The 25,404-nt window shown below is 48.1% G+C and overlaps 1 protein-coding gene across 9 annotated transcripts in view; it reads right to left on the reverse strand.

The window, feature by feature from the left end:
* Positions 1-25,404, reverse strand: part of LRRC4C (leucine rich repeat containing 4C) — a 1,168,116-nt gene that overhangs the window by 150,753 nt on the left and 991,959 nt on the right. For 2 of the 9 annotated variants that reach the window (XM_072791174.1, XM_072791175.1), the window contains exon 1: positions 11,984-13,107. The exons of 6 other annotated variants lie outside the window; for them this stretch is intronic. The gene's annotated coding sequence lies outside the window, so the exon portion shown is untranslated. Of the gene's footprint in view, positions 1-11,983; positions 13,108-24,412; positions 24,600-25,404 lie in introns of those variants that run through there. One more of the 9 variants, XR_012014048.1, reaches the window with a different exon arrangement.

Below are 25,404 nucleotides of genomic sequence, written 5' to 3' on the forward strand. Positions count from 1 at the left end.
GAAACAATAGTCTGGGGGTGAAAGTGGCCCCTGAAAGAAGGCTGAGCTACGAGAATTAGAGAGAAAACAGAGCAGGAGTCCCTACGACCTCGTTAGCACCTAGATCAAACCATACCTGAACTCTGTGTACTGCAGGACTCTTCAACTGTAAGGGCCAATAAATACCCCCTGCCTTAATTTAGCTAGCATTATTTCTTCTTCTTTCTTTTTTTTTTTTTAAGATTTTATTTATTTATTCATGAGAGACACACACACACACAGAGAGAGAGAGAGGCAGAGACACAGGCAGAGGGAGAAGCAGGCTCCATGCAGGGAGCTCGACGTGGGACTCAATCCCAGGTCTCCAGGACCAGGCCTGGACCGAAGGTGGCACTAAACCACTGAGCCCCCCGGGCTGTCCAGTGTCCCTACTCCACCGCCCCCAGCGGGCTCCTCCTGCCCCAGGTCTCCACCCCCCCACTGCCCCCAGCAGGCTGCTCCTGCCCCAGGTTGCCCCTCCCACTGCCCCCAGCGGGCTGCTTCTGCCCCAGGTGAAGCCCCCCCACTGCCCCTAGGGGGCTCCTCCTGCCCCAGGTCACATCACGGTCCCCTGCAGGCTGCTCCTGCCCCAGATTGCCCCCCTCCACTGCCCCCAGTGGGCTCCTCCTGCCCCAGGTCGCCCCCCCCACCGCCCCCCTCATTTGTTGTGGGGTGTCAGCCAGCAGGGCTGCACGAGGAGCAGCAGCCGAGCTTTAAGGAGCCAGGAGGCAGCTCCAACTGCAGAGCTCTCCTGGGGGGGGGCGGGGGCTGCAGGAACCTTCCAGAGACCTGCCCGGCATGCTAATCCTCCCAGGCTAGGAGCGCAGGCTGCTCATAGTCAAGCCATTGTTCCCTCTAATTGTCAGAGCCCGGGGCTCTGCACCTGCTGGGGGGGGGCGGGGGACAGGGACCCCCCAAGGGCAAGGCCCAGGGGCGACCCGACCCAAACCCGGGGTGCAGGCCGTGGGTCTGGTCACTCTGGGCCTGGGAGTGACCGTGCGGGGTTGGTATAGGTTTGCTGGGGCGACGAACAGTTGAGAAAATGAGAACCAAAGCAAGGAGGGCGGGAGGAGGGAGTGGGGTGGGGGGGTAGGGACCTGGCCAGGAGATAGGGAGCGAGGGAAGGAAGGCAAGGCTGTGTGCGGCTGGGGGGGGGGCACTGAAAACCAGGGAAGTTGGCTGGAAACTATTGCCATGGCAACGTTCAAACATACAGAGAAAGCCTTCACAGTCCCGAACACCACTGGGTAGATGTTAACTCTTTGGGGGTGTTTTCCCACTTTCTCCTGTTGGAAGCAAGCAGAGGCCCCGGCGGGCCCCCCCCCCCCACACACACACACACCTGCTCGGGTCCCCGCAGGTGAGTCCCTTTAGGGATCACCTGACTAAAGCATCCTCACTCCCTCTGCTCAGGTCACAGCACGCGGGGCGGAGGGGGGGGACCTCAGTCCACCTCCCCGGCTCTCCCTCCCTCCCCTCTCCCTTGCCTCCTCCCCACCTCACTCTCACCTGAGACCTGCCTGAGATTCAGCTGCAAACCCCACAACTGTACAGCATTTCCCCCAAAACCATTCCTGTCTGCATTTGCAGATGCCGAGCACCTTGTCTAGCCACATCCCCCGGTGCCCCTACTTGGTTCCTGAAGTTCTCACCATCAAGTGCTTGGTTCAAGAAAATTGGTCTATTGTCCTGAGAATAGTACTGCGTTTCTTAGGCTCCAAGAACCCTATTAAATGACCGGCTGTACCAACAACAGGATATGTATCGAGGCGTCACAAATCAACCAAAAACTTGTTCTAAGGCAGGGCCACATCACAATTACAGATGATCTTAATCATTAGGGGACAGTACTAGTCATAAGAAAAAGACCTTACTGTTTTTTTCATGGGTTATCCCGTCCCCATGCCAGATATCTACCTTAGCAAGACCTCAGGAAATAGAATTGAATGGCTAAATTCTCCCAAAATTGATTGGATCAAACAAACGGGCCCCTCCAAGAAAACCGCTGTCTCCATAGTTTATAATTTGGCAAGAACCAGAGACCAAATATAGCGCCTGGTCTTCTAAAGAAACCTTTCCTTGCACGACCCCCCTCCTCCCCCCAAGCACACACCAGATCCTGATGCTTTATCACAAAGGATGTAGTTAATAGAGAATGATTGCTTTGGAAATCTGGGACCAAAATGTAGAGAGGATTCAAAAGGATTTTTTTTTCCCTAAGATTTATTTATTTGAGAGAGAGAGAGAGAGGATCTCAAGCAGACTCCAAGCTGAAGGCGGTCCCCATCGTGGGGGCGGGGCCCCATCCCAGGACCTGAGATCACCACCTGAGCCCAAACCAAGAGGCGCTTAACTGATTGCGCCACTTGGGTGTTCCAGGAGAGCTGGATTTAAAAAGCACCATGAAGCACTACATTAATGTTCTTTTATTTACTCTTATTAGAGATCAACAATAGTAATCTCTAAACTGGAGGGGGAAAAAAAAAACACCTAAAACTAGAAGAACTGTAAAAAAAGACAAAAGCTAAGACAAAATGCTCTAATTCAACATAATCAAGATATTTATTTGTATTCAAAGATTGAAAAATAAAACCATAGTAGTCTTTAATATTTAACACTTAAAAAAAATCGAATCCAGGGTCTTTATTTATTTTAACAACAGCACCTTAGTCTCTGCTGTTTCTTATGAGAGAAAGGAGTGGGGGGGGGGGGGGGGCGGGGCTTCTGAAGCCTGAAGCCAGAGCATCTCCTGAGACATACCAGGCTCCCTGAGATCAGCTGTTCATGTGTGGAAAAAAGTGACTACAGCTCACCAAATTGTTCAATCCAGGTATTTTTTTTTTAAAGATTTATTTATTTATTTATCCATGAGAGAGAGAGAGAGAGAGAGAGAGAGGCAGAGACACAGGAGGAGGAAGAAGCAGGCTCCATGCAGGGAGCCTGACGCGGGACTCGATCCCAGGACTCCAGGATCACGCCCTGGGCCAAAGGCAGGCGCTAAACCACTGAGCCACCCAGGGATCCCAATCCAGGCATTTTTACTAAAGTGACCATCTTTCCTTTTTTTTTTTTTTTTTTTTTTTTATTTTCCCACTGCATGAGTCCATACTTGGGCAACAGTCAAAATTAAAAGACAAAGTCCCTTTCCACTAGTCACTCAAGAGGACAAAGGCCCACTTCACGTAACTGTGCAGCCTGTGTGGTTTGCGATTCCAAGGAGCACCTTGGTCTCTGTAAACAATATCCTTTGTGAACAGAACCATCAAGGAGTCTGCATCGCAACGCCTGCCGCGAGCCTATTAGCAGCTATAAATGAGAGCAGAAGAATTCATGCTCGATCTATTTATAGAACTATTTTCAAAACTGGGATCCTTAAAGGCAGCAGCTATTACCAATATTTCTAAAAGCGGATTCAAAATCACGCACGTACTCGGACAATGGCATACGGCAGTTAAAACTCCCTCTCTTTTGGCTCAGTTTACATCAAGCCGTGGCGGCGATGTTTACCTGGGCTATTTCGAGAATGGTGATTGGCATGTATTTGTTTCAACTGGGGAGAAACGGAGGGAAAAAAAAAAACTGCAATGCATTTATGGATCAGAGTAGTTCTGAAACATTGGGTCCCTGCAAAGGAAGCAAATAATAAAAACAAATAATAAAAAGTCATCCCAATGGTGCAAATGCCAGAATAATGGCCTACCTACACCATAAGCCAAACTGAAGGAAACTCTTCACCCCAAAGAAGTGTTGGGCCAGTCTGCTCACTTATTGGCACTAGCAGACTGATGGAGCTCCTGTGCGCTACGTTAGTTCCACGCGGGAGATGACAGGGGAAGGGGGGGTCCAGAGGCGCTGGGGTGGCTCAGTGGGTTGAGTGTCTGCCTTCAGCTCAGGTCAGGACCCGGAGTTCTGGGATGGGATGGAGCCCCACGCAGGGCTCTCTGCTCAGCATGGAGTCCGCTTCTCCCTCTGCCCCTCGCCCCACTTGTGTGCTCTCTCTCTCATTGTCTCTTGCTCTCAAATATACAAATAAAATCTTAAAAAAAAAAAAAAAGCAGATGAGGTCCATATCCTAAAAAATGTCACCATCTAGTGGGTTTTAGCCAAGTCAATAGATGTTACAAGAGTGACAAGAGCTATAGCAGAGCTACGAACAAAAGGCTGATGTAAAAAAAAAAAAAAAAAAAAAAGGCTGACGTAGAGGACAGGGCACCTGGGGGGTTCTAGGAAAGCTGCGGAAGGTTTTCCCAGAAGAGGGGACTTGGCCTGAGGTTGGACATCTGAGCATCTGCCAAAAGCACAGCTCAGGCCTCGAGAAGCCTGAGCCGCTCACAGCCTGTGCAGCTGCAGGGGATGCGGGCGGGCAGAGAGGCAGGTGAGGTGGACCAGCCCCTTCCAGCAAGAAGAGGAGTCCGAGCTCCATCTGTAAATGGATTTCTAGAGTCTAGAGAAGAGGACGTCCCGCCCTGTTTCAGGGGCTCGTGTTTTCAGAGAAAGAATGAACGGGCCGCGCGGGAGAAAGTTGGCATCACCAGCAGACATCCAGCAGAGAAGGAGCTGACTCCGAACCACCAAGGGACTAGGGAGCTGGGTTTGAGATGGAGAGAAGGTTGGCGAGTGACTGGAGGAGTCACTGGGTGCAAGGGACGTGGACGAGGTGCTGGTGGTGCCTGAAACTAGAAGTGCCCAAGCCTCGAGGGCAGCGTGAGCAGGGCTGCAGGGGGCCAGAGCCTGCGGGGCCTGGGTGCCCAGCTCCTCTCTCACCATCAGCCCAGCCCACATCTGTTGGGGGCGCAGAGAGATGGAGAGTGGGACAAATCCCCAAGGGGGCGGCCTCAACATTAAAGGGGGGGGAGGAGGGCTGAGCCTAGTAAAGGCGGGGAGGGTGAGCAGCACCTTAGCCCTGTGGTGGGTCTCAGGAGGCCACAGGGGGCCCTGGTGGCAGGGGCAGCAGATGCACTAACCCTGCTGAGAGCCCGGGTGCCCGCCGGTCGGGGCACCCCCTGTTCATGCACGATCCTAACTAAGCACCGAACTTAACATCAGCCATGACCTGATGTCGCACACAGCCGTGGGGTCCCCGATGGTCTCCCGGCCCTTTGCACAGCCCTTCTGCTCAGACGGTGAGCGACTTGGGGCAGTTGCTCGCAAGGGTTTCTGAGTGGTCCCTTTCTCACTTAGACGCACATTTGGCTGCAACCGAAGACTGACAAAAATGTGCGACGTCCACATGCCCTCAGCATCTCGCCGTGACCTTTGTGCTAAAAGGAAGCAGGGCGAGGGGGCCTGCAGCCATCTGGGTCTCAATGAGAATGTCCAGACTGACATGAGGCCGCACAGCGGTGCGCTGGTGTGTGTGTTCCCAAGTCAACAGGTTTGGATTTACTGATTTTTATCCTGGGACCTAAAGTCACAAGAAATGTAGCTTCTACTTGCAGCTCCACGGACTAGTTGCTATATGACCTTGGACAAATGACTTAGCCTCTCTGCGTTTCAGTTCCCCAGGCAAGAAGCGAGCAGAAAAATACCTAATTTCGACGTAGTGCCCAGTGCATAGCGAACGCTCAGCAGATCAATGGTAGTCACTACGACAACTGAGAAATCATACTCATCACCTCCAGAACTGTTCAAAACTCCCATGAAATAAGCATAGAAACCTGACCTCAGCTTATGCTGAAGCTGAAAATAAGTCTATCAACCTTACACAAGTGTTTCATCATCGTAGACTTCATCATACATATGAGTGACACTGGAAAAGATCATCAAAGATAATATTACCGACTTTGATAGCAAAGTCAGAAAAAAACAAAACAAAACAAAACAAAAAACAAAAACAAAAAACCTCTTACATCGTCAGTATAAAATATAAAGCAACATACAAGACTTTCAGGTCAATGTTCCCATTTCTGTGAAAAATAACCAAGGATCTCAACAAAAAGAAGAGGGGTAGCATTTAGTACACACCGACCAAGGGCCAAACACGTAGACATCTCAGAGCTCCCAAAACAATGGCATAAAACATTGTTTCCATTTTGATCGTCGAGGAAACCGAGACCTTGCTAGGTGAATTGCTCCTCAGGATCTACCTGCTAACAGGTGGGAAACAAAGTTGGGACGCAACACTTGCCTATTTCAAATCGCTTTATGGTTCCCCTACAAATGCTCTAGAGAGTTCCTTCACTTTTTAAAAAAAAAATATTTATTTATTTTATTTTTATAAAAATAAAAGCATTTTATGCTCCATATCGAGCATGGTAACAGTGGCTCTGTTGCAACAAAGCAACACATTGCAACAACTAGTATCCTGGTATGGATAGGAGACTGCCAGGAATGGTATAGGATACCGCTAGGTATGGATAGGATACTATGGATAGGATGCTGCTAGGAATCCTGAGTCCCTAGGTAGTCAACTAGGAATGCAGAAGCCGAAAATCGTAGCTTGAAGGAATCTTAGTTTGTACCTTTATTTGTAGAGGAGACTATAAGGCTGACCTAAGAGAGGCAAAGTGACTTAGAGGAATTGTTGCAGCCCATTACTGGCCACACCAAGCGTAGGGAAAACACACTGCATCACCTTTCAGGCCTCCGCTTGTGCGACTTCAGGAAGCCCCTCGGTAGCTGCTTAATATCTGTGCGCGTGTGTACGGACGTGACTATGTGCACAGTCAGCACACCCGTTGGTATTTCTCAGATTCCCGAGAGCCGGCAGCCTTGCAGGTATGCGTGCTCCCGCTTGCAGGTGCAAACACACAGACACACAGGCATTTGGGTTTTTTGGAGGGGATGTCTCAAACTAGACCCAGTTCGTCATTCGAAGACTATTTGCACACTTGCACACTATTTCAGTTTCCTGAGGTGCCGGGAACACGCCAGCAGACAAATGCAATCCTTGCCGCCAAGGAGCGGGACAAGCGCACTGTCTCAGCCGCACCACGATTTCAACCGTCCAATTTATATTTCTCCAGAGAAATCATTTTGAAGGAGAGTAAGATGCAAGAGGCTCTTGCTTCCCTTGGAGAGTCTTCCAAGACACAATTTATAAATCATAAATTTATATGATTTTTCATATTTGTGTCACAAAGCACTCGGTGATCTAAGGAAAGTTTACGGGGACATGGAGTCTACATTCCATGATATGCTACGCATGTTTCGGTCTTTCCTGAGGGAATGCCATTCACTGAAGCACATCCAGGTAGGTTTTAAAAGTGTAGGAACTTCGCGAAACACGACAAATGGGCAAGGGGAGAGAGAGAGAGAAACCGAGAAACAGATTTTTAACTATAGAGAGCAGCCTGATGGGACCAGAGGGGGGTGAGGAGGTGGGTGGGGAACAGGTGATGGGGATTGAGGAGGGCACGTGCCACGATGAGCACCTGGTGATTAAAATAAAGACTTAAGAAGTAGAGGCTCTTACCAAAAATGATTGTACCTATTTGTGTTACTCCCGCCTCCTTAATGTAGTCCACCTTTTAAAAATCTTTACCAACATGAATTCAGAGGAACGGCTTCCCTAAACAAGACCATACCAGTTTTTATGGGTTTTTTTTCCACTTAAAGTAAAATCATAGATGCTCAGTTTAAATGTGCATTCATTGAATGCCTAGTGTGCATGACACATGCAGTCATCCCCGTGGCCGTCAGTTCTACGTGGGGGTTATTACCTCTGCCTTACAGATGAGCACACAGACCCCTCAGGGAGGTCACGCGGTGCATGTAACACACGCGAGCCAGGGCAGAGCCGAATATTTGAGTCCACGGAGGACACCAGCGCCCAAGTTCGCCTAATTTCTTAGTCGCTTTTACGAAACACGCCAAAGAAGTAAGATGTTATGAAATGGGAAGGACTTTCATCGATGATTTCCATCTCTCCTTAGGGAAAATGATGAGCTTCAGCCTGCTTCCCCCCCCAAAAAAAAAATTAACAGATTTTAAATTGTTTTCCTAACTGGACAGAAACCGTATAAACCTCCGGTGGGCAATTGCTGAGCCTGGCTGTCCTGTGACCCTCTGCAGGTAGGCTGTCTAGGATGACAATAATTGAGGCAGTGGGACGCTTTTCCCCTCCAAGAGAGAACAGGTCTCCGGAAACATCTTGAGGAAACGGACAGCACATGGGCTGCCGTCGTGGACAATGAAATTATGAGCAATGACCGCGACTGGCTGCCTTGGGAAGCCACCGGCAGGCTGGTGCTGGAGCATCAGCGCGTGCGAACGACAAAGACAAGTGTGTCTACAGGAAATCTGGATTTCATGCACTCCGTCCTGCCTTCATCCCACCACGACGGGTGATTAACTGACATCGGGGTTCCTTCTATCCGGGGGACTGTGCATCCAAGTTGTGGACTTGGGGGCCTTCCTATTAGCGACGGAGTGTTGCACTGCCTACTTTATACAATCGCCGAGAAATCTGCCTGTATTTGGAGCATTCCGGAGGCAGGCGATGTAACAGATAGCTAAAATAATACATTTAATATATAGGAGCCATCATACGCAACTTTTAGACCAAAAGTATACACAACAGCATTATTTTCCCCTAAAATCTCCCTCCAGTATTACTTTTGCTGAGATTCAGGCTTCATTAAGGAGAAAAATCCTGATTTTTCAGCTACTGGCCTGAAGCAGCATTTCATATCTAAAACGATAATATTGCAGCCAATCTGTCCTGATAAGACATCAAAAGAGGAATGTGGCCACTCCTGTAAGGTCCGTGGCACATTCCCTGGGGCTCAAGTGTAACCACTAGGACTGGTAAAGGGCTCAGCCAGTCTGTACTAGTTCCCAGGAAGTTAAGCCAAACGGATCCGAGACCAACCAGAACCAACAGCCCTCCTTAGAGGGCCTATGACACTCGGGGCTTTGCGTAACGTTGCTCTTAATTCACAAAACAATTTCTAATTTGTTGACATTATCGTTCCCATTAGAGAGATGAGAAAACTGAGTGTCGGGAGCAATTCAAGTTGCTGTTGCCCCGAGGGCGTGCAGCGATGAAAGCAGAGTTGGGGGGGGGGGGGCATTTGAAAAAGTAACTTCAAAACTTGCAAAATTGAGCAGCTTTCCGGGCCTACGGCCTCCGCAGAATCCAAGTATACGACCCACCACCCTATTCATAAAGGCCGCTCGTCGGGCACCGGGCTTGGCCCTGGAATGAGCTGCCATGGGGTAACTTTACTGGTCTGGCCTGCTCCAAACTCTTCCTTCAGTCCTCCAGCAAGTTGCCTAACACGCTGGGCCAACTCTGCACATCAAAGGAAAGGAGCTAGCCACCCCCCCCCGCCCCCCAGCTGGGCAATGGGTCGCTAACCAGGTGCACAAAGCATGATGCCACCCTAGATGCTCCATCAGCTTCTAGCCCCACAGAACATGTTAGGTGGCAGTGGGTGGGAGGACACATTTCAGCCCACAACCTTAAACATACCTGTACCCCCTCTCTCTCTCCTCTCTCCATCCCCCACGCCCACCAGCCCTTCCCTCCTTCCCTCTCCTTCCCGGAGACGTTTGCACGTGTCCCACTGGTGTTAGGGGGAGGCGGGGGGCTGAGGGGAGCTGACAACGTTTAGCAGAGGAACATACTGGGAGGTCTAACTGGAGTAGCGGTGAAGACATCTGAATTCAAAAAAGGAAGGAAGGGTGGCTGGAAGGAAGGCAAGAAGGAAGGAAGGAAAAGAAAGACAGACCTCCACTGATTGGCAGACGCCAGGCTGACTGCAAGACTGCGTGGGTTTCCCACGTGAAGTCCAGAGCTGAGCAGTAAAAAAAAAAAAAAAAAAACATCAGAGCACTGTTTTCTTTCTCCGTTTGTCAGCTGTGCTACGTTGCAACTTAACAGCAACTTGAGAGAACTTGAGTCAATCTGTGATCGCGAGCAGAGACCTCCCCGTGGCCACGTAAAAACCAGAACGAACCACAAAAAAAGCAAACAAACACACACAAACCTGCAAGGGATCCTAAGGTCGGCGATAGCCTGCAAGGAGCTCGGGGGAGCGGAAAAAAATAAAAATAATCCTGCGCGATTATGTTCATAGGTTGATAAATGTGTTGCCCCATCTGTGTCCCAACAGGAAACATGTGCCCAGAAAAATAAATTAAAGAAGTGCTCAGCTGTAGGCTGGTTAAGGAGTAATGAAAAGGATAAGAATAGATGATGTGAGTGTGAGGACAGACTCAGAGGCTTTTAGCAGGGTGTTTCTGGTTTCTATTATCACTTCTCTAATATAAATCTAACTCCGAGGTGCTTAATGGCTCTCCAGGGACCACCACTCACCAGATTAAATGTGCCCAACACCGTGGAGGGACCCAGGAGGTGTCTGCCTCTTATCTCCTTTGGGATATGCCCGAGTTGGGGCTTTTTTTTTTTTTTCTTTTTTTCTTTTTTTTTTTTTAGTGTTAAAACTAGGGTTATCTGAGCTCTGCTACTTAAAACATCTGAGCTCTGCTGCTTAAAACAAGTCAAAGCATACGGATATTGGAGATGGGCTGCTCTTGAGGTCCAGAGCGAGCGCTCAGAGTTTATTTCAAGCTCTCAGGACAGGCCCCTTCCTTGACCCTTCTGGATAAAAATGGCAGCGGTGGGGACAGAAGGAGCCAGGCTGTGTATGGTTGATTCTTGTCCAGCTTGGATCCCAGACTGACTTTCGTCTGCTGGTTAAGGATCCCGTGAGTTACCTGTCTCCCAAGGTTGGGCTGCAGGTCAGAATTATGGCATCTCTAGGCCTCAGTTTCCTGGTTTTATGGGTGTGAGGTCTCCAAGGAGTCCTCTGGCTCTAAAGTTATGTGAGTCCACGACTCTGACAGAAGGCCCCAGAGAGGAATAGAGAAGGATGAAGAGGAGGAGTTCTGTTAGGAAAAGGAAGCCAGCCAGCCAGCCAGCCAGCTCCCTGACCCTGGAAGCCATGGGGAAGGAAGAAGACGGAAAGAGGGGTGATGCTCCAGGCCCCTCCAGGCCCCTGGGCTCTCTAAGCCTTTTCAGCCTTCTCTTATTTTTCTTTATCGGCCTCTCTCTCTCTCTCTCTCTCTCTCTCTCTCTCTCTCTCCTCCAAGACAAAGCTGGCACATGAGAAGCACCGACATACGGACCTTTCCTTCAGCCGCTTGTCTAAGTTACCACAGGACACTACATGTCTGCCTTTCCTCCAGAGCCCTGTCTTGGGGATGTTGGGGAGGTTTCTGGCAAAACCCAAGCCAACTGCCCAAGCCACCTTCCATCTCTGTGCAGCCTTTCTGCTTCCAAAGAAGTGGTTGGTTTGAAGGGAGGTGGGGTTGAAAAGAAGTGGGTCCTCCCGCCCGTTCTTAGCACTGGTGGGAACCTAGGTCATCCGAAGACCACATTTGAGCATCTGTATGCACGAGAGAGACAGAGAGAGAAAGAGAGAGAGGGAGAGAGAGAGGGAGGGAGAGAGAGGAAAGTGCAGCCACCTCTCTCCACCATTTCCTCCCCCCTGCCCACTCTCCCTCCCTCCATCCACCCACCCGCCAGAAGCCAGCCTTCCCCAGCCTGGTTTATTATCATATTTTTGTGTTAATACATTCGGTTGATCTGCAATGTCAGGTTGGATAATGAAATTTAAATTGGGTCCCTTCGATTTCCAATGGCTAAACATTTGTGCCTCCAACTCCAGGGCTGCCATGCAACTTAAACGCATTCTAGAGTGTCAATCACTCAGCACAGGCACCCCACACTGCAGCGGCTTTCTTGGGGAGATTTTTTTTTTCTGATGAACGATTGCAAAGGCGTTTGCCCAGGATGCAGACAACCTGCATCATTATAGCAAACCGGCTCGCTGGTGAGCACAACCTGATGGAACAAACGCCTGGGCCACCCTCTCCCCCCCCATCCCCCCCACCCCAACCCCTTCAAGTCAGGTCTTTAAAAATCACACTAAAGGGGGTGAGGGGATAAAGGAACCGGGAACGCTAAACGAATGGGCATTTTCTTCATCAATAAAATAAGAAAATAAGGATCACTCACTGTATTTCAGACAGATCACAGCAACATCCAGATGGAAATCCAGGTGGTTAAGAACAAGCGAAAACGCATGATCTTGACACCAAAAAGAAAAAAAAAAAAAAAAAAAAGGTGGGGGGGAGGTTGATGAAGAAAAATCCAACTGCAATTATCCATCAATTTTAGTCAACACAGGCACAAATCCAACTGTGCTCTCTGCTGGTTTCTCTCCCCCCCACCCCCCCCAATCAATGCCTCATTCTGCCGCGGTCAACTTTTCTTCTCCGAGATTTCTTTGCAGATGTATTATTAATCCCCTCTCCTCTTGTGGGAAATTCAAAAAAGGAAAGAAAACACCGCCACCATAGCAGGTCTTCACTTTCCTAAAAAAAAAAAAAAAAAAAAAAAAAAAAAGAAAAGAAAGAAAAAAGCCCCAAACTTTGAATTCCGAAAATAATCTCCTTGGCTTACTTTCTCCTTGATAGAGAACAGCGAACATACTTTTTCCTTTGTGGATCCTCCGTTCTCCATTTCCAATCATCCTTTTGGGGAAAAGGGGGAGGATGGGGGAGGCACGGCTGTTTTATTATGATTTATGTATGTCAGAGCACACCAAGCCCCGTGGGTCTGACACTGGCTTATTGCATTCCCCGAGGCTCCCTGTGCGCGCACACACACGTTTGTGTTAGGATCCAGGTCTTGCAAGGAAAAGCTCCCTTCTTCCGCTTCTCTTGCACAATCAGTCCATCCACTGCGTTCGGGTCCAACAGAGAGCTGCGTCCCGCATCCTTCATGTTTGCAAGGCACCCAAGCGCCACCGCCACCAAAAGGGGGGTTAAAAAAATAATAATAATAATAAAAATTAAAAAAAAATAAATAAAAAATATATTTTTTTTAAAAGTCTCCGGTTACATGGTGGATTGCTCTTCCCAGCTCCCCCTCCGAAGAACCTGGGGATCAGCTCCCCCCGGTCGCCAGCCTCCAGGCCGGGCCCCTCTCCAAAGATCTGATTAGGTTTCTCATCACAACCCAGTGCGCAATTGGGTTCTCGGTGCCAGCCCCCGGGCCAGCCAGCGTCCTTCCCTCTCCGCCGCCCGGGTCCCGGCTAGAGCCCGTCTCCTTCCCTCCGCCGCCTCTGCAATTTCATAATCTCACGTTAAACGGGGGGCGGGGGCGGGGGCGGGGGCCGAGGTGGCGGCGGAGCAGCTCCAGGCTCCGTCAGCTGTCAAGAAGCGAGCATCCCTCCCCTCCCCTCCCGCCCCGCGCCGCCCCCTCCCCTCCCTCCCCTCCCCTCCCGGCAGCTACTTTTTTCCCCCCTTCCTTTCTTCTTCTTGGGTTTCTCCAGGCCCGGGGCGCAGCGCTGCGCTCGGGCCGCGCCCCCCCGTGACCCCGGCGCGGGCGCGGGTCCTGCAGGTGGCAGGTGCACCTGCACACGTGGGCGGCCGGGCTCACGGGGGCGCGCGGTCGCGGGGGGCCCCCGCCTCCTCCTCCGCCGGCGGGCAGCGCATCCGGGGTGCGGGGGGCGGGGGGAGTTCCAAGGGGGCTTTGATTTCCCACGGGGAAGGCCGAGGGAGGGAGAGAGGGAGAGGGAGGGAGGGGAAGGGGGAGGAGGGAGGAGGAGGAAGGAGGAGGGAGGAGGGAGGCAAATTCACAAAATCATCATAATAAGGAAAGAGAGAGCGACAGGGTGCGCGGTGGGGGAGGAAGGAAAAAAAAGGAGGGAATAGGGGAAAAAAGGAATGAAGGATATTAAAATAAAAAATGTGACATTAACATTAAAAATGTGGAATTAAAAATGCAAAAACAAATAGGGATGGTAAAAAAAAAAAGGGGGGGGGGGAAAGAAAGGAGGAAAGAAAGAGAAGAGGGTCCCTAAGCGGTCGCTGGCTCGCGGCATCCCCGGCGGAGGCGCCCGCAGGTCCGCGCTCGCTCCCCGCTGCGCCGCGCGCCTCCCGGAGCCACAAGTTGGCGGGTGTCGGCGGGGCCCGGCGGGGACACGCGTGCCCGGGGCGCCCCCTCCGCGCCCCCTCCGCGCCCCCCGCGCCCCGAGGGCTCCGCGCCCCCCCTCCCCCGGCCCTGCGCCCCCCCGGTCCCGCCTCGCCCCCGGCTCCCCGCCCCGGCTCCCGCCTCGGCCCTGTCCTCCCGGTCCCCGGCCCCGGCTGCCGCCCAGCGGGACACAGTCACCCCATTACCTCCCGTCATCCCGGCGCTGATTGGCCGCGCGCGGGAACCCCGAGGCCGCGGGCGCGCGGGGCCCGAGCGTGGGGCGGCGCTGCCACCTGCAGGGCGCAGCGGGAACGGCGGGGCGCGGAGCCGCGGGGGCGGGGACCGGGCGGGGGGCGGGGGCGCGGGGCTCTCGTCTGTTCCAAAAACCGGGTCCCCGCGAGGATCTCAGGGTCGGCGCACTCCCAGGGCCCCTGCCTCGGGGGGGACGGGGCGGGGGCAGGAGACACCCCCAGGTGGGCTGCTCGCAGGTGAGGGCCCGTGCGCCTGCTGCCCAGGATGCGCTCATCCCGGGAACCAGGAGGGGACCAGGAGGGAACCAGGAGGGAACCAGGTCCCCACTAGGATCTCAGGTCAGCGCACACTCAGAGCCCCTGCCTCGGGGTGGGGGCAGGAGACACCCCCCAGGTGGGCTGCTCGCAGGTGAGGGCCCGCGGCACCTGCTGCCCAGGATGTGCTCATCCCAGGAACCAGGAGGGAACCAGGTCCCCGCTAGGATCTCAGGGTCGGCGCACACACAGGGCCCCTGCCCTCGGTGGTGGTGGGGGGGTCAGGAGACACCCCACCAGGTGGGCTGCTCGCAGGTGAGGGCCCACCGCACCTGCTGCCCAGGACGCGCTCATCCCGGGAACCAGGAGGGGACCCAGATGGACGGAGAAGGCGCAGAAACCAGGTCCCCACTAGGATCTCAGGGTCAGCACACACTCAAGGGTCCCTGCCTCGAGTGGGGGGCAGGAGACACACACCCCCACACACCCCCCACTCCACCCCACCCCCCTCACCCCTGGCAGGCGGGCTGCTAGCAGGTGAGGGCCCACGGGCGTGCTGCCCAGGATGCACTCATCCCGGGAACCCAGGAGGGAACCAGGAAGGAACCAGGAGGGGACCAGGAGGGGCCGGGAAGGCGCCAGGAGGGGCCTCTGGGGCAGGAGGCCGTGTCAGCACAGGGGCCTTCCCTGGACAGCTCAATCCTGGCAGCCTTGCTCCCAGCTGTGGGCTTTTCCATCAGGTCCTGGGAAGGGGTCAGGTGGGGTGGGGGGGCGAGGGGCACACTTCCCCTTCACGGGGCCATCTCAGGAAGCCCGAGGGGCCCGCAGAACACCAGCCCTGTATTCCTGTTGCTTTCTTTCTCCGCCAGCTACTCGTTCTCCAGTAAAGAAGTGTACGGGGAGGACGAGATGGGCAAACATGCACCTGCTCCAGGCTCCCCCGCCCATCATCTTTGTGCTGGTTTTCTCCCTTTTTGAGAGATCAGAATATGTACTTGGCCGAAAGACACTTTTAAACCAAGTGAGTTAATCATAAGGAGAGATGCCATTAGACTTTTTTTTTTTTTTTTTTGCTAAGGGAACATCAGAGGCATATCCAAGTTCACACCAAATGTTCTTTTTTCCCCCCGTTCCCTTTATAGTACATGGATATTTTCTCAACTAGCATTGGGACACTTAGAATAGAGCTACATCTATGCATTTATTTGGGTACTAAGCACATGCCCCAATATGTGTCTTAAATGTCAGCATGTGCAAGGGGAAAGGCCTTTCTTTACCCACGGATTGTGATTTATTATAACTTCCCCATCTTTTGGGAGAGCTTTGGTGGAGTTATAAATTCATCAACAGGTGAACTTGTTGAGGCGTGATGGCATTGCCTCTCTTTTTAAACGAATTGCTGTATTGATCGACTTAAGACATTAGTGAGCAGTTGGCTAGAACTTTGTCTTTTGAAGCTCTTGCCCTTATATGTCAATTACAGTTTATCAACTAATAAACCATTAAAAAGCACACTTACTAGTTGCTCTAGATGGCTTCAAAGGAGTCTACCCTCTGGTTCTGAAGGAAACCAGAAGCCATTTGAAATGCAAATTTTCTTTTTTAGAGACTTTGACAGCAAGGGAAAGGCCAATGATTTGTTGTTCAAAGCTGATTATTAGCTACCTACCAGACGTCTTTAAAGGCTTTCACAATGAATTAATCTATCAAACAAAGCAGCAGGGAAGGATCAGTGCTGTTTAGCCAAAAGGAGAAAGGAAAGCCTTCCCATTCCTATGTAGCTTCCCATTCGGCAGCTACAATTTCTTTTTCCATGTCACACCCTAGGAGCTTGCATCAGTCACGTGGTTTTCAATTTTTTGATCCAGGGATTACCCGGCATCCTCAGGGCATGGGCTTTTGCTGACGTCCCGCACACATCAGCTGATTGAAAACTCCAAACAACCCCTTGGGAGATTTGAAAGCTGGGGCAAGTGACGCTAAAGCCACACACTCCGTAAATGGCACAGGCAGGTCCTGAACCCAGATCTACTCGCTGCCAATTCTCCCGGCTTGGCTGCTGCTGCTGGACAGTATGGGGGATACGTGTAAGCAGCCACAGGCGTGCAGGCCCTGGTGTTCAGCTCGGAGCCCCACAGGTGAATGTGGAACCCTGTGGGGAAATGCAGTTGCCACATTTGTCACCCAGTGATCTTGCTCAAAGAGAATTGAAATAAGTAGCAAACAAGCTGCCACACATACACACGCAGACTAAACTGTTACTGGACGTGACATGAATGTAGAGACTTATTCAGTGGAAGTTACCAGGTGCTGTGGACGGTGACGGGGTATATGTGCAAGTGAAGTTCCCGATCAGAGCTCGTTCAGAGGCAGTGATCGCCCGATGGGCAATGGGGTCAGTAACGCGGTCACAGTTCCAGGGAGCACGTCGGGGTTACCAAACACTTGGACAGGACAAGTGCCATTAAAACGAGAGGACCCTGGAGAAGAGGAACGTGGCACTGACAGGGCAGGTGTATCGAAGGATGTACAGAATTCTCTATTTGTTTTCCAGCCCTGATTTGTAGGCTGTATGGTCGGTGAAACAAAACCATCGTGTTATTTCACTGTGTGCTGGTGACTCTACCTGGTGTAATCTTCAGCAGACAGCAGAGGACAGCATCTTGTAACCAGAAATACAAAATAGCAAATAGAAGGAATTCAGTCACTCTGCTTCAACATTGAGAAAATACAGATGTTGCCTGCGGTGTTTATTAACTTGATTTAACAGGCTTCAAGCTGCTCTATTCAAGCACGATACATACTTATGATTTGGGTCTTTACGTTATAAATTCTGGGAACACGTCGTCCCTTTTCACCTCCGAGTCGATGGGAAAGGCCCAGACCGTCCTGTGATAATCACACCAAACTTGCCTCGATAGTCACACGTGATGACATGTGAATTAACCTCTTTGGACCAGCTTCTTTTGAGAACTACTTCCATGATAAAATGTGGTATTTAGTGGGAACTTCTTGCATGTGTCATACTGGCCAAAATGTTATGCTAGACAAGAATGTTGTATTTCAGAGCTACAAGACATCCTAGTAGTCATCCATTCTTTGCTCCTTGAAATACAGATACTCAAGTCCAAGCACATTTGTAGGTTTCTGTTTCTACAGTGGCTCCAGCTCCACCCAGCTCCCACCCCATGGAGTCTTACTTTTCAGTGCTTTCTTTCTTTTCTTTTCTTTTCTTTCTTTTTTTTTTTTTAAGATTTTATTTATTTATTCCTGAGAGACACAGAGAGAGGCAGACATATAGGGGGAAGGAGAAACAGGCTCCATGCAGGGAGCCTGATGTGGGACTCGGTACCAGGACCCCGGGGTCACGCCCTGAGCCGAAGGCAGACGCTCAACCACTGAGCCACTCAGGCATCCCTTTTTAGTGCTTTCATACTTTTTTTTTTTTTTTTTTTTTAGCAATAACTGGCATTTAATGATAGTTTATGAGTGCCAAGTTCAAAGTATGTTCTAAGTATGTTACAGATATCAACTCATGCAATCCTCTCAACAACTTTGTGAAGTAGGTATAATTCTTTCCCCCATCCCATCTTACAGATAATGAAAGTAGAGTTGAGGTTAAATAGGAGCAACCAGGTGGTGATGGAGGCGGTATTTTTAACTCAGGTTATTTCACCTCAGAGATCATGGTTATAACAGATACTTCCTATTATTACCTATAGCACCGGGTGGAAATGATTTGGTCATGTCTGTATTCTCCCCCTAAAGCATGATTGATTTAACGAGAGGGTTTGTTGTTGTTGTTGTTGTTATCTCTAATATTGTGTGCAGAGTTGAATGAATAAATATCTAAGACTGTGACATTAGGCAATGGAAGCATGCATGTCTTTTGGCTCTTGCCGGATGTTCTTTTCACTACGGCACACAAAACGTTAGAAAGACGAGGTACTTACTGCAATTACTAACCGAAAACTAATACAATAATTTAATCAGAGAATTCTAACTTCTGTATCGACTAGCTGTTGCTGCATAATTAGCCATCCCCAAACCTGGTAGCTGAAATCAGCAATCATTTATTATTTCTCATGAGTCTTTCTAGGTCAGTCAGAGATTGGTTGAGCGGCTCTCCTGATCTTGGCTGGGTTCACTGTTAGCTGATCTAAAATGGGCTCGGCTGGGGTCGCTGGGGCAACTCAGCTCCACGCCCGATGTCTCTCTCCCTTCATCGGCTTGGCCTAAGCGAATTTCTTGGCAACAGAAGTCCAAGAGAGGAAGCAGAAAGGCACGGGTACGTTTTCATCCTTCTGTATGAATCAAATTTGCTGACTTTCTGTTGGCTACAGCAAATCACTTAGTTGAGCCCATTGTTAAGGAATGGGACAGGTCATCCTCCCCTAATGGGGGGCCACGGTAAGGTTACATGACAAAAGAGAGCGAAGAATCAGGGTGGTCACTGCAATGAACCCCAATTTCTATCCCTTACAAATAACAAATTTCCTGAACAATGACTGGGATTTATAGGACAGAAAATTCTCTGCATAAGGGATCCTTCAATCAGTCAGTTATTTAACAGATGGGCATTAACATGTGTCATGCATTATGAAAGTCGCCACTAACTGCCCCCACTGCCCTGATCACGTCTGTTGGTGCTAATCAAAAATGGCTCAACGTCTGCCCGATTCTCTTTTTTTACTATATTACGTTAGGAGACCTCTCTCAGGTTCCTCTGCGGACCCTTTGCCACTGCCCTTTCTTCTTACCTGGGCCACCCTATCTCTAGTGCCAGGAAGCTTCTGAAAAAGAAACAATAAGGTGGAAAATATGTTCCGCATGGACAACAGAAAACCACAGTGGGGAAACTCTCCACAATGCATAGGAGAAAGGATTCCTATTTTAAATATGTAACTATTTCTTAGAAATAACTATTAGAAATAAATAAGGAAAACAAAAATAACTGTACAGGTGAGTGGGGAAAAATACAGTATCAGTCAATTTGCAGAACTGGTTATTTTAACACTTAATGGTATCCATGTTACTTAGCAAAGTGCCTTGCCCTTTAGCCTCTTACAACATTTTGACTGATGGATGAGTGAGTGAGCTGTCTACTTGGGTGAGGAAAGTGGGTAAATAGTAGGCATGCCAATTATGAGCAACAATGACATAATATGGACAGAATTTTACCAGCACTAAGTGTAAAGAGCTGGGGGGAGCAGAAGATGCAATTCGTGAGGACTGTTGGCAATCCCAGAGGACTTTACAAATAGGAAATCTAAGTGGGTGAAGAGCTTCATGAATGTTAGCACACAGTTGATGGATGTGGGTTTGCCATTTTGCAGCTAGAGAACAAGGGATAGGGTGCATTCTACCAAAAAAAAAAAAAATTGTGGTTCAATGATTAGCAGGATTAAAGATGAGCTAAATTAAGTACTCAGCCATGGAAGAGATGATCAGAATATTAGATGCCATATAGCGATCAAGAGAGTTCAGATTTTGGAAGAAATCTTAAAAGGTTCCTTCTTTGAGAATATCAGGAGCAAATGATATCTGGGAAGGAAGAGCACTAGTGAAAGGGAGCATCTTAGGGAGGACCCTTCCTTTCTCAACTGTCTAGGCAACATGACAAGTTGTAGGCGTGACTTAAGGTAATAAGAAAACCGACAGAGACAATTGTATGACAATTTGGCAACCAATTCTAAATCAATTTAGACCCAATTACATTTCAGAAATCCTTTTTTAAATGGTGACCCAAGCACTTGTAAAACACAGTCTCCTTTATCAAATGTTTCTAAGGGAGATGGGATTTGTGCATAGAAACTACATGGTGGTATTTTTGTACTGTCTAAATTAGGATTCCTAGCACCGAGAAGAAAATTGGCCATAAAGGTATCTTTAAAACTCCACCAGGAATTAGTAGATGGTGTGAATCCAGTTGTGTAATTTGAGAAGACAGCTGCATTTTATCTAGCTAAATCAGCACTCGAGACTAAACAACTCCTAAAGAATGTCACTTTATTTCAGCATTAGCCATGCAGTGCAGATTCGAGAAATGATAGCCTTGTTTCCCCCACCATATTACTATTGTGTTTTCAGGAAATGAAGTGCATAGATTTCAAAAGTCAGTTCTCTTCACATTGAAGATGCATTAGCACATCTGTGATTCTAGGCCTCCAGCTGATTTAGCGGCACATGATTCAAATAATGTGAAACAATCTGCATTTTTAAATGTCCAGGTTTCTAACATACACAGCATTTTTGAGGAAAGTGAATGACTGGGAGAAGCTGCAGATTTGAAAAAAAATAATAATCTGTTGAATTTACAAGGAAAATTCAAACACCTTTATCATTTGAACGAAAGAATTCCCTAACCACCAAAAATAAGCATATATATAGAAATGGTACTCAGACTCAACTTTCAAAATGGGAGGGAGTTGAGAATCCTTTGATTCACTACACAGATTTTTTTTTAAGCCATCCACAACTGTATGAGTTTTATAGGGGAAATGGGATGTAAAATAAGTACCCCTGTGGCAGATGATGATTGTAAGACACGTCATGGAACTGTGGTCTTATTGAATGGATTGAACACTGGGTAACTGGTAAAGTGATTGAGGCTTTGACATTTTACTACAACTTTCAGCTGACAATCTTCCTGAAAAGGATTTTTAGTAAAAGTTTAAAAAAGTCTTGTGGTAATTCATATTTCCCCTAAAATAACAACTATGCCACATTGCAGAGGACCTAAATAGATGTTTTCCAAAGAAGACAGCAGATCGCCAACAGGTGCATGCAAAGATGCTTAAATCACTAATCAATAGGGAAATGTGAATGAAAACCAAGGTGAGATACTGTCTCACACCTGTTAGAGTGGCTATTCTCAAAAAGACAGGAGATAAGGGTGTCTGGGTGGTTTAGTTGGTTAAGCGGCCAACTCTTGATTTTGGCTCAGGTCATGATCTCAGGGTCGTGAGATTGAGCTCCATAACTGGCTGTGTGCGGTGGGCATGGAGCCTGTTTGTGATTCTCTCTCTGCCTCTCCCTTTGCCCCTCTCCCCATCCGTCTTTCCAAAAAAACCAAACCAAACCAAACCAAAACAAACCAAACCAAAACAAACAAAAAAAAAACCAACCAACCAAACCAAACAAAACAACAACAAAAAAACAAACCAAAAAGCAATTTAAACTCAATTAGATTCAATCCCTTAAAAAAAAAAAAAAAAAAAAAAAGGCAAGTGGTAACAAGTGTTGTCCAGAGTTTGGAGAAAAGGGAACTCTTGTACACTGTTGGTGAGACTATCAATCAGTGCAGCCACTACAGAAGATAGAGATGAATATTATTCAGCCATGAAAAGGAAGGACATTGGGCAGCCCCAGTGGCGCAGCGGTTTAGCGCCGCCTGAATCCCGGGGTGTGATCCTGGAGTCCCGGGATCGAGTCCCACGTCAGGCTTCCTGCATGGAGCCTGCTTCTCCCTCTGCCTATGTATCTGCCTCTCTCTCGCTCTCTCTGAATAAATAAATAAATCTTAAAAAAAAAAAAGAAAAGGAAGGAGATTTTTGACAACACAGTTGGATCTTGAAGTCCATCTGATTATGCTAATTATTTTACCTTATGCTAAGTGAAGTAAGTTAGAGAAAGAGATCCTGTAAAAGCTGAACTCCTAGAAAAGGAGAATAATGTGGTGGTTGCCAGGGGCTCGGGGCTGGGGGAATTAGGGTACAAACTTCCTCAAAGGGCACAAACATCTGGTTATAAGATGAAGAAGTTTCAGGGATCAATCAAATGGTGACTGTGGTTAACGACCTGGAAGCTGCTGAAAAAGTAGGTCTTAAAGTCCTCACCCTCCTCCTCAACAAAGGTAATTCTGAGGCGAGTGATGGAGGTATTACCTTACCGTGATAGTCCTTTCACAATGTGTCAAATCATAACACTGTCCATCCTAAAGTCACACAATGTTATCGGTCAATTATATCCCAAAAAGGTGGGGAGAACATCAAAGATACAGAAAACAAATGATGCTGCATGGAAATGTGTTTTCCTATTTTACCTTTTAATAACAATTACTCAAAACCAAATATTTTGTTGTTATTCTTATTTTAGTGGCTGCATTAAAAAGTCCACTGAATTTTCCCACCTTTTCTATTCTCAATTCTTTTTTTTTTGTTTGTTTGTTTGTTTTTTAATCTCGAGAGTTAGAAGGTGGCCAAATTATGATGTTGGAACAAAGCTTTTATCTTTGAAGAGAACTACCCCCCTCCCCCTTTGGGTGTCTTTTCCTTTTTTATTCATCCTTATATAAGCCTAAGGCCTCAATCATAGGTATTTCCCTTCTCCAGGAAACACACACACACACACACACACACACACACACACACACAAAATAAACACATTTGCAAATAGGTGCTAATTAACAATTTAATTCAATCTAAACCAATTCATTCACTTATTTAACAAAATTTTCACCGAGTACCGATTTCAGTGGGTTCTGTAGGCTACCACTGGGCAAAGTATTAACAACTTTTCATTATTCCTCAGAGGTGCTTACATTTTTAGAAAGGGTAAGCGTATACTCTGAAAGAGGATATGCTTGATCCCAGACCATGCAGTAGGGCCAAGAGCAGCAAGGTTGGAATCGTGAAGACCTCAGTTAGAATGTGACAAACATTCATTGTCTGTATGTTAGGTGAACCGAAAATATGTTAGGGCCGAAGCTTAAGGAGAATGTATGGCAGGGAAAGAGCTGAAATGCCACGAAATGTCAAGATCCTACAGCGGCCAGATCAAGGATTGTGTGTGTGTGTGTGTGTGTGTGTGTGTGTGTGTGTTGGAAGGAGTTCATCCAAAAAACAAAGGGGTATCATCGAAAGACATTAAGTTAAGGAGTAACGTGGTAAGTTTGGGATTTTCAAAAGACATTTCAAGGGGCATTACGCAGATGAATTGGAGAACAAGCAGACCTAGGAGAGCAATTTGGAAACTATGGGAGCTTGTGAGGATGCAAACAAAGGCAACAGCTTTGGGATTAGAGAGGAGGAGATCGGTATAAAACATGCCAAGTGTTAGAATCTACAAAATTTCATTAATGGGCATGCTTGTTGTTTGCTCATTTGTGTATGTGTATGGAAATGTGTGATGTTCTAGATGGAGACTATACATAACTTCCTGCAGTATAATGAAGCACTTCCTAAAAATAAAGCTCTCTGAACAGGGAACGGGCTGCCAGGTAAAACTGTCACTGGAGCTGCTCAAGCACAGCCTGTGGTTGTGGGTGGGTCTCTAAGGCAGGCTTAGTTTGGACAAGGCAATTGCAAACATTGCCCTTGATTAAGGGTCCACCGGCCCACTATGGCAAAATGAGGCAAGTGAGGGCAATGTAGTAGGTTTGTCCTATTAATTAGTTGAATTGAAAGCAAATATCTTCAAGTTGTGATTCTTTCCTATATTTTTACAACTATAATTTCCTTTTTCCTAATTTTTATTTGGTGATGTTTGAACGGTAAATATCTGGTAAAATAAATACTCGGGAACACTGTGTCAGGCCACCGTATATTTATTCATGTTAATGAGATGAAAGGTGTTAAAGTCTGTTGGCCTCCACTGATGGCCTTTCGGTGCCCTTAGGACTCTTAAATTTTATGCTTTTATCGGAATATGTCTGCCTTGAGAAGTGTTTCCGCGCAGATCAACAGAACAGTGTGATTGACATTATTCAACCTTTCCTAAAACAAATCAGCGTGTCAGACTATTAAACTGCAGAGAATGCTCCCAAAGTTTCCAAGTAGAGCCTTTTTAGAAAGCAAAATTTCTAAAGTGAAATCGATGACATCTTATAAACACTTGTTCAAATGTTCCATTCACAGCAAAACCCAACACTGGGAAAATATTAAGAACCAAATTGCCAGCCATCAGTCACCAAAGACAACTCTTTTGAAGCCCCCCCCCCGCCCCCCCACACACACACCTACAGTCATGTATCAAGCCATTTTCTATATGTATCTTTAGGGGCCAGACTCTTTTTCCTTAAGATGGAAAGCAGCGCTGCTGACAAGCGATGCCATTACACTGCGCTTCAAGTCATAGAAGGGTGCCTCTAAGTGCCTGTGCAGTCAAATGCCACGGGATTTCAAATGGAAATGACATGAATTAATTTCCTGAGAAGAACAAAAAGAAAAGGAAAATTGAGAAGAAAGGCAGCTTCTTGTAACACAATATGCAGATTAATGGTGCCCACTGATTGATTGAAGTGTCAAAAATGGGCCTTTCAGATATAAATGAAGCTACTGAAAGGGTTTGGGGGTTCTCTCACTTTCTCTCTTACTCGTATGAAATATTAACAGATAAACTCAAAGTAGAATCCGTTTTTCTTGGTATCTTTACAATCCTCCCTATCCCATAACCTTTCCAACATTAGTCCCCCGAGTGGAAGAGCACAAGATCCTCTTGAGGGTATCTCCTTGTACTGGGGAGAAAACTCAGATTCCTTCTACTGATTGGTGAGATCCACGTCATCCTGGCATCCACATCCTTTTATAGCCTTTCTTCAACTCTATCTTACATCATCAGCTCCCCCTCTTAGCTTCTCTGCTTCTCCAGCTTCACGGGGCCTCCTTTCTGTGCTAACAGTAGCATCTTGGTCCTGGCTGTTCCCTGGGCCTAGAACGCTTCCTTTCCATTCTTTGCTGGCGCTGACCTTGATCTGGACTCAAGACGGGCCATGTCTCCCAAGCCGGTGAAGTATCCACCCAATGTCTACCTATCACATTGCCATATTTTAATTCTGAGTAGAATGCTTATCTGATCGTCTTTTTTTTTTTTTTTTCAACAACAACAACAACAACAACAAACCTGTGGAGTCGTTTACCTAAGCTGGAATGTGTTGTTCCTGGGACACCTCTCTTGTCCACTGTTATCTTAACTACTCAGAATGCACAGTGAAGATGCTGAATTCAAATTTTT

The sequence above is a fragment of the Canis lupus genome, chromosome 21, assembly GCF_048164855.1.
Source record: "Canis lupus baileyi chromosome 21, mCanLup2.hap1, whole genome shotgun sequence".
Classification (NCBI taxonomy): domain Eukaryota; kingdom Metazoa; phylum Chordata; class Mammalia; order Carnivora; family Canidae; genus Canis; species Canis lupus.